Here is a 7,500-nt window from a genome sequence, read left to right as displayed (position 1 = left end):
GCCGGCGACGAGGCGAAGCGTGGCCGGCGGAGGGGCCCCTCGGCCGGATTGGGAGAATGAGAAAATTCCCCATATTTTTTCCTCCGCGGCGGAGGTACCAGGGGTCGGCCCGCCCGGAAGGAGAGGGCCGGCGAGGAGGCCGAGTGCGGCCGGGAAAGAGGCCTCTCGGTCGGATTGAAAACTTGGAGTTTGCAGCGCCGGAAGGGGCCGGCGAGGAGGCCGAGTGCGGCCGGGAGGGAGGCCTCTCGGTCGGATTGAAAACTTGGAGTTTGCAGCGCCGGAAGGGGCCGGCGAGGAGGCCGAGTGCGGCCGGGAAAGAGGCCACTCGGTCGGATTGAAAACTTGGAGTTTGCAAGCCGGAAGGGGCCGGCGAGGAGGCCGAGTGCGGCCGGGAAAGAGGCCACTCGGTCGGATTGGGAGTTTGAAAAAAATCCCCCATTCATTTCCAATGGCGGAGGTACCAGGGGCAAGGCTGGGGGTACCAGGGGCGAAGCTGGCTGGGGGTACCAGGGGTAAGGCTGAGGGTACCAGGGGTGCCGCTGGGGGTACCAGGGGTAAGGCTGAGGGTACCAGGGGTGCCGCTGAGGGTACCAGGGGTGCCGCTGGGGGTACCAGGGGTGCCGCTGAGGGTACCAGGGGTGCCGCTGAGGGTACCAGGGGTAGGGCTGGAGGTACCAGGGGTGCCGCTGGGGGTACCAGGGGTAAGGCTGAGGGTACCAGGGGTGCCGCTGGGGGTACCAGGGGTAAGGCTGAGGGTACCAGGGGTGCCGCTGGGGGTACCAGGGGTAAGGCTGAGGGTACCAGGGGTGCCGCTGGGGGTACCAGGGGTGCCGCTGAGGGTACCAGGGGTAGGGCTGGAGGTACCAGGGGTGCCGCTGAGGGTACCAGGGGTAAAGAGCGGGCCGGCCCGGCGGGCGAGTGTGGCCGGGAAAGAGGCCTCTCGGTCGGATTGGGAGTTTGAAAAAAATCCCCCATTCATTTCCAATGGCGGAGGTACCAGGGGCAAGGCTGGGGGTACCAGGGGTAAAGAGCGGGCCGGCCCGGCGGGCGAGTGTGGCCGGAAAAGGGGCCTCTTGGTCGGATTGGGAGTTTGAAAAAATTCCCCCATTCATTTTCAATGGCGGGGGTACCAGGGGTAGAGCTGGGGGTACCAGGGGTAAAGAGCGGGCCGGCCCGGCGTGCGAGTTTGGCCGGAAAAGGGGCCTCTTGGTCGTATTGGGAGTTTGAAAAAATTCCCCCATTCATTTTCAATGGCGGAGGTACCAGGGGCAAGGCTGGGGGTACCAGGGGCGAAGCTGGCTGGGGGTACCAGGGGTAAGGCTGAGGGTACCAGGGGTGCAGCTGAGGGTACCAGGGGTAAGGTTGAGGGTACCAGGGGTGTTGCTGGGGGTACCAGGGGTCACCATTCATTTTCAATGGGGGAGGTACCAGGGGCAAGGCTGGGGGTACCAGGGGTGTTGCTGGGGGTACCAGGGGTAAAGAGCGGGCCGGCCCGGCGGGCGAGTGTGGCCGGAAAAGGGGCCTCTTGCTCGGATTGGGAGTTTGAAAAAATTCCCCCATTCATTTTCAATGGCAGATGTACCAGGGGTCGGTGTCCGCCAGACGGCGGTGTGGTAGGCAAAAGGCGGGCCGGCTCGGCGAGCGTGCGTGCCCGGGAAAAAGGCCTCTTGGCCGGCGTGAGAGTTTAATAATAGCGGGCCGGCTCATCGAGCGTGCGTGCCCGGGAAAAGGGCCTCTTGGCCGGCGTGAGAGTTTAATAATAGCGGGCCGGCCCGGCGAGCGTGCGTGCCCGGGAAAAAGGCCTCCTTGCAGGCGTGAGCGTTTAATAATAGCGGGCCGGCCCGGCGAGCGTGCGTGCCCGGGAAAAAGGCCTCCTTGCAGGCGTGAGAGTTTAATAATAGCGGGCCGGCTCGGCGAGCGTGCGTGCACGGGAAAAAGGCCTCTTGGCCGGCGTGAGAGTTTAATAATAGCGGGCCGGCCCGGCGAGCGTGCGTGCCCGGGAAAAAGGCCTCCTTGCAGGCGTGAGAGTTTAATAATAGCGGGCCGGCTCATCGAGCGTGCGTGCCCGGGAAAAGGGCCTCCTTGCAGGCGTGAGAGTTTAATAATAGCGGGCCGGCTCTGCGAGCGTGCGTGCCCGGGAAAAGGGCCTCTTGGCCGGCCTGAGCGTTTAATAATAGCGGGCCGGCTCATCGAGCGTGCGTGCCCGGGAAAAGGGCCTCTTGGCCGGCCTGAGCGTTTAATAATAGCGGGCCGGCCCCGCGAGCGTGCGTGCCCGGGAAAAAGGCCTCCTTGCAGGCGTGAGAGTTTAATAATAGCGGGCCGGCTCATCGAGCGTGCGTGCCCGGGAAAAGGGCCTCCTTGCAGGCGTGAGAGTTTAATAATAGCGGGCCGGCTCGGCGAGCGTGCGTGCCCGGGAAAAGGGCCTCTTGGCCGGCGTGAGAGTTTAATAATAGCGGGCCGGCCCCGCGAGCGTGCGTGCCCGGGAAAAAGGCCTCCTTGCAGGGGTGAGAGTTTAATAATAGCGGGCCGGCCCGGCGAGCGTGCGTGCCCGGGAAAAGGGCCTCTTGGCCGGCGTGAGAGTTTAATAATAGCGGGCCGGCCCCGCGAGCGTGCGTGCCCGGGAAAAAGGCCTCCTTGCAGGCGTGAGCGTTTAATAATAGCGGACCGGCTCTGCGAGCGTGCGTGCCCGGGAAAAGGGCCTCTTGGCCGGCGTGAGAGTTTAATAATAGCGGGCCGGCCCCGCGAGCGTGCGTGCCCGGGAAAAAGGCCTCCTTGCAGGCGTGAGCGTTTAATAATAGCGGACCGGCTCTGCGAGCGTGCGTGCCCGGGAAAAGGGCCTCTTGGCCGGCCTGAGCGTTTAATAATAGCGGGCCGGCCCGGCGAGCGTGCGTGCCCGGGAAAAAGGCCTCTTGGCCGGCTTGGGGGATTGAAAAAAAATCCCCCATTCATTTTCAACGGGAGGGGTCGGCGGTACCGCTTGGTGTCCGCCAGACGGCGGTGTGGTAGGCAAATGGCGGGCCTGCACGGCGAGCGTGCGTGCCCGGGAAAAAGGCCTCCTTGCAGGCGTGAGAGTTTAATAATAGCGGGCCGGCCCGGAGAGCGTGCGTGCCCGGGAAAAGGGCCTCTTGGCCGGCGTGAGAGTTTAATAATAGCGGGCCGGCTCAGCGAGCGTGCGTGCCCGGGAAAAAGGCCTCCTTGCAGGCGTGAGAGTTTAATAATAGCGGGCCGGCTCATCGAGCGTGCGTGCCCGGGAAAAGGGCCTCTTGGCCGGCGTGAGAGTTTAATAATAGCGGGCCTGAGAGTTTAATAATAGCGGGCCGGCTCGGCGAGCGTGCGTGCCCGGGAAAAGGGCCTCTTGGCCGGCGTGAGAGTTTAATAATAGCGGGCCGGCTCATCGAGCGTGCGTGCCCGGGAAAAGGGCCTCTTGGCCGGCGTGAGAGTTTAATAATAGCGGGCCGGCCCGGCGAGCGTGCGTGCCCGGGAAAAAGGCCTCCTTGCAGGCGTGAGAGTTTAATAATAGCGGGCCGGCCCGGCGAGCGTGCGTGCCCGGGAAAAAGGCCTCCTTGCAGGCGTGAGAGTTTAATAATAGCGGGCCGGCTCCGCGAGCGTGCGTGGCCGGGAAAAAGGCCTCTTGGCCGGCGTGAGAGTTTAATAATAGCGGGCCGGCTCGGCGAGCGTGCGTGCCCGGGAAAAGGGCCTCTTGGCCGGCGTGAGAGTTTAATAATAGCGGGCCGGCTCATCGAGCGTGCGTGCCCGGGAAAAGGGCCTCTTGGCCGGCGTGAGAGTTTAATAATAGCGGGCCGGCCCGGCGAGCGTGCGTGCCCGGGAAAAAGGCCTCCTTGCAGGCGTGAGAGTTTAATAATAGCGGGCCGGCTCCGCGAGCGTGCGTGGCCGGGAAAAAGGCCTCTTGGCCGGCGTGAGAGTTTAATAATAGCGGGCCGGCTCATCGAGCGTGCGTGCCCGGGAAAAGGGCCTCTTGGCCGGCGTGAGAGTTTAATAATAGCGGGCCGGCTCATCGAGCGTGCGTGCCCGGGAAAAGGGCCTCTTGGCCGGCGTGAGAGTTTAATAATAGCGGGCCGGCCCGGCGAGCGTGCGTGCCCGGGAAAAAGGCCTCCTTGCAGGCGTGAGAGTTTAATAATAGCGGGCCGGCCCGGCGAGCGTGCGTGCCCGGGAAAAAGGCCTCCTTGCAGGCGTGAGAGTTTAATAATAGCGGGCCGGCCCGGCGAGCGTGCGTGCCCGGGAAAAAGGCCTCCTTGCAGGCGTGAGAGTTTAATAATAGCGGGCCGGCCCGGCGAGCGTGCGTGCCCGGGAAAAAGGCCTCCTTGCAGGCGTGAGAGTTTAATAATAGCGGGCCGGCTCCGCGAGCGTGCGTGCCCGGGAAAAAGGCCTCCTTGCAGGCGTGAGAGTTCAATAATAGCGGGCCGGCCCGGCGAGCGTGCGTGCCCGGGAAAAAGGCCTCCTTGCAGGCGTGAGAGTTTAATAATAGCGGGCCGGCCCGGCGAGCGTGCGTGCCCGGGAAAAAGGCCTCTTGGCCGGCGTGAGAGTTTAATAATAGCGGGCCGGCCCCGCGAGCGTGCGTGCCCGGGAAAAAGGCCTCCTTGCAGGGGTGAGAGTTTAATAATAGCGGGCCGGCCCGGCGAGCGTGCGTGCCCGGGAAAAAGGCCTCTTGGCCGGCGTGGGAGATTGAAAAAATTCCCCCATTCATTTTCAATGGCGGGGGTACCAGGGGTAGAGCTGGGGGTACCAGGGGTAAAGAGCGGGCCGGCCCGGCGTGCGAGTTTGGCCGGAAAAGAGGCCTCTTGGTCGGATTGGGAGATTGAAAAAATTCCCCCATTCATTTTCAATGGCGGGGGTACCAGGGGTAGAGCTGGGGGTACCAGGGGTAAAGAGCGGGCCGGCCCGGCGTGCGAGTTTGGCCGGAAAAGAGGCCTCTTGGTCGGATTGGGAGATTGAAAAAATTCCCCCATTCATTTTCAATGGCGGGGGTACCAGGGGTAGAGCTGGGGGTACCAGGGGTAAAGAGCGGGCCGGCCCGGCGTGCGAGTTTGGCCGGAAAAGAGGCCTCTTGGTCGGATTGGGAGATTGAAAAAATTCCCCCATTCATTTTCAATGGCGGGGGTACCAGGGGTAGAGCTGGGGGTACCAGGGGTAAAGAGCGGGCCGGCCCGGCGTGCGAGTTTGGCCGGAAAAGAGGCCTCTTGGTCGGATTGGGAGATTGAAAAAATTCCCCCATTCATTTTCAATGGCGGGGGTACCAGGGGTAGAGCTGGGGGTACCAGGGGTAAAGAGCGGGCCGGCCCGGCGTGCGAGTGTGGCCGGGAAAGAGCCCTCCTGGCCGGCCTGGGAGATTGAAAAAAATTCCCCCATTCATTTTCAATGGCGGGGGTACCAGGGGTAAAGAGCGGGCCGGCCCAGCGTGCGAGTTTGGCCGGGAAAGGGGCCTCCTGGCCGGCCTGGGGGATTAAAAAAATTCCCCCATTCATTTTCAATGGCGGGGGTACCAGGGGTAGCAGTACCGATTTTGGTCGTTAGGGGCGCTGTAGTAGGTAAACCAGATATGCGGAGTTAGGGGGTCAAGAAGGCGAAAGGCTTAGAAAGTGACCGTTCACCAAAATACTTTCCGAAACGTATATAGGGGGGCATGTGTCGGACGAGTCACCATGCTTTCTCGATGCTGGAGGTACCAGGGGCACAAAGTTGGCCGGGAAAGATGCCTCTTAGGCGGATTGAAAGCATGAGAAAATGCCCCCCATTCATTTTCAATGGCGGAGAGCGGGCCGGCCCCGCAGCCGAGTGTGGCCGGCGGAGAGGCGTCTCGGTCGGATGAATGAAGCGTGGAGCCGGCCTCTGACGGCGGAGCTCCGCACTTTCGAATATTTTCTATCTCCCCCTCCGGGCGGCCGACGGCAGTTGGGAAGGCCGCCCGAGAGGCGCCCGGGGCGGATACCTCGGGCGAAAAGCCGGCCTCTGACGGCGGAGCTCCGCACTTTCGAATATTTTCTATTTCCCCCTCCGGGCGGTCGACGGCAGTTGGGAAGGCCGCCCGAGAGGCGCCCGGGGCGGATACCTCGGGCGAAAAGCCGGCCTCTGACGGCGGAGCTCCGCACTTTCGAATATTTTCTATTTCCCCCTCCGGGCGGCCGACGGCAGTTGGGAAGGCCGCCCGAGAGGCGCCCGGGGCGGATACCTCGGGCGAAAAGCCGGCCTCTGACGGCGGAGCTCCGCACTTTCGAATATTTTCTATTTCCCCCTCCGGGCGGCCGACGGCAGTTGGGAAGGCCGCCCGAGAGGCGCCCGGGGCGGATACCTCGGGCGAAAAGCCGGCCTCTGACGGCGGAGCTCCGCACTTTCGAATATTTTCTATTTCCCCCTCCGGGCGGCCGACGGCAGTTGGGAAGGCCGCCCGAGAGGCGCCCGGGGCGGATACCTCGGGCGAAAAGCCGGCCTCTGACGGCGGAGCTCCGCACTTTCGAATATTTTCTATTTCCCCCTCCGGGCGGCCGACGGCAGTTGGGAAGGCCGCCCGAGAGGCGCCCCGGGGCGGATACCTCGGGCGAAAAGCCGGCCTCTGACGGCGGAGCTCCGCACTTTCGAATATTTTCTATTTCCCCCTCCGGGCGGCCGACGGCAGTTGGGAAGGCCGCCCGAGAGGCGCCCCGGGGCGGATACCTCGGGCGAAAAGCCGGCCTCTGACGGCGGAGCTCCGCACTTTCGAATATTTTCTATTTCCCCCTCCGGGCGGCCGACGGCAGTTGGGAAGGTCGCCCGAGAGGCGCCCCGGGGCGGATACCCCGGGCGAAAAGCCGGCCTCTGACGGCGGAGCTCCGCACTTTCGAATATTTTCTATTTCCCCCTCCGGGCGGCTGACGGCAGGTGGGAAGGCCGCCCATTCATTTTCAATGGCGGAGGTACCAGGGGTGCCGCTGAGGGTACCAGGGGTGCCGCTGAGGGTACCAGGGGTGCAGCTGAGGGTACCAGGGGTGCCGCTGAGGGTACCAGGGGTGCCGCTGAGGGTACCAGGGGTGCCGCTGAGGGTACCAGGGGTGCCGCTGAGGGTACCAGGGGTGCCGCTGAGGGTACCAGGGGTGCCGCTGAGGGTACCAGGGGTGCCGCTGAGGGTACCAGGGGTTCGGCTGAGGGTACCAGGGGTACGGCTGAGGGTACCAGGGGTGCCGCTGAGGGTACCAGGGGTGCCGCTGAGGGTACCAGGGGTAAGGCTGAGGGTACCAGGGGTGCCGCTGAGGGTACCAGGGGTGCGGCTGAGGGTACCAGGGGTAAGGCTGAGGGTACCAGGGGTAAGGCTGAGGGTACCAGGGGTAAGGCTGAGGGTACCAGGGGTACGGCTGGAGGTACCAGGGGTAAGGCTGGAGGTACCAGGGGTAAGGCTGGAGGTACCAGGGGTAAGGCTGGAGGTACCAGGGGTAAGGCTGGAGGTACCAGGGGTTAGGCTGGAGGTACCAGGGGTAAGGCTGGGGGTACCAGGGGTAAGGCTGAGGGTAC

This window comes from Hippocampus guttulatus, unplaced genomic scaffold, assembly GCF_054856545.1.
Source record: "Hippocampus guttulatus isolate MCC_2025c unplaced genomic scaffold, RoL_Hgut_1.0 HiC_scaffold_29, whole genome shotgun sequence".
In the NCBI taxonomy this organism is placed as follows: domain Eukaryota; kingdom Metazoa; phylum Chordata; class Actinopteri; order Syngnathiformes; family Syngnathidae; genus Hippocampus; species Hippocampus guttulatus.
Note: the sequence above shows the minus strand (reverse complement) of the source record.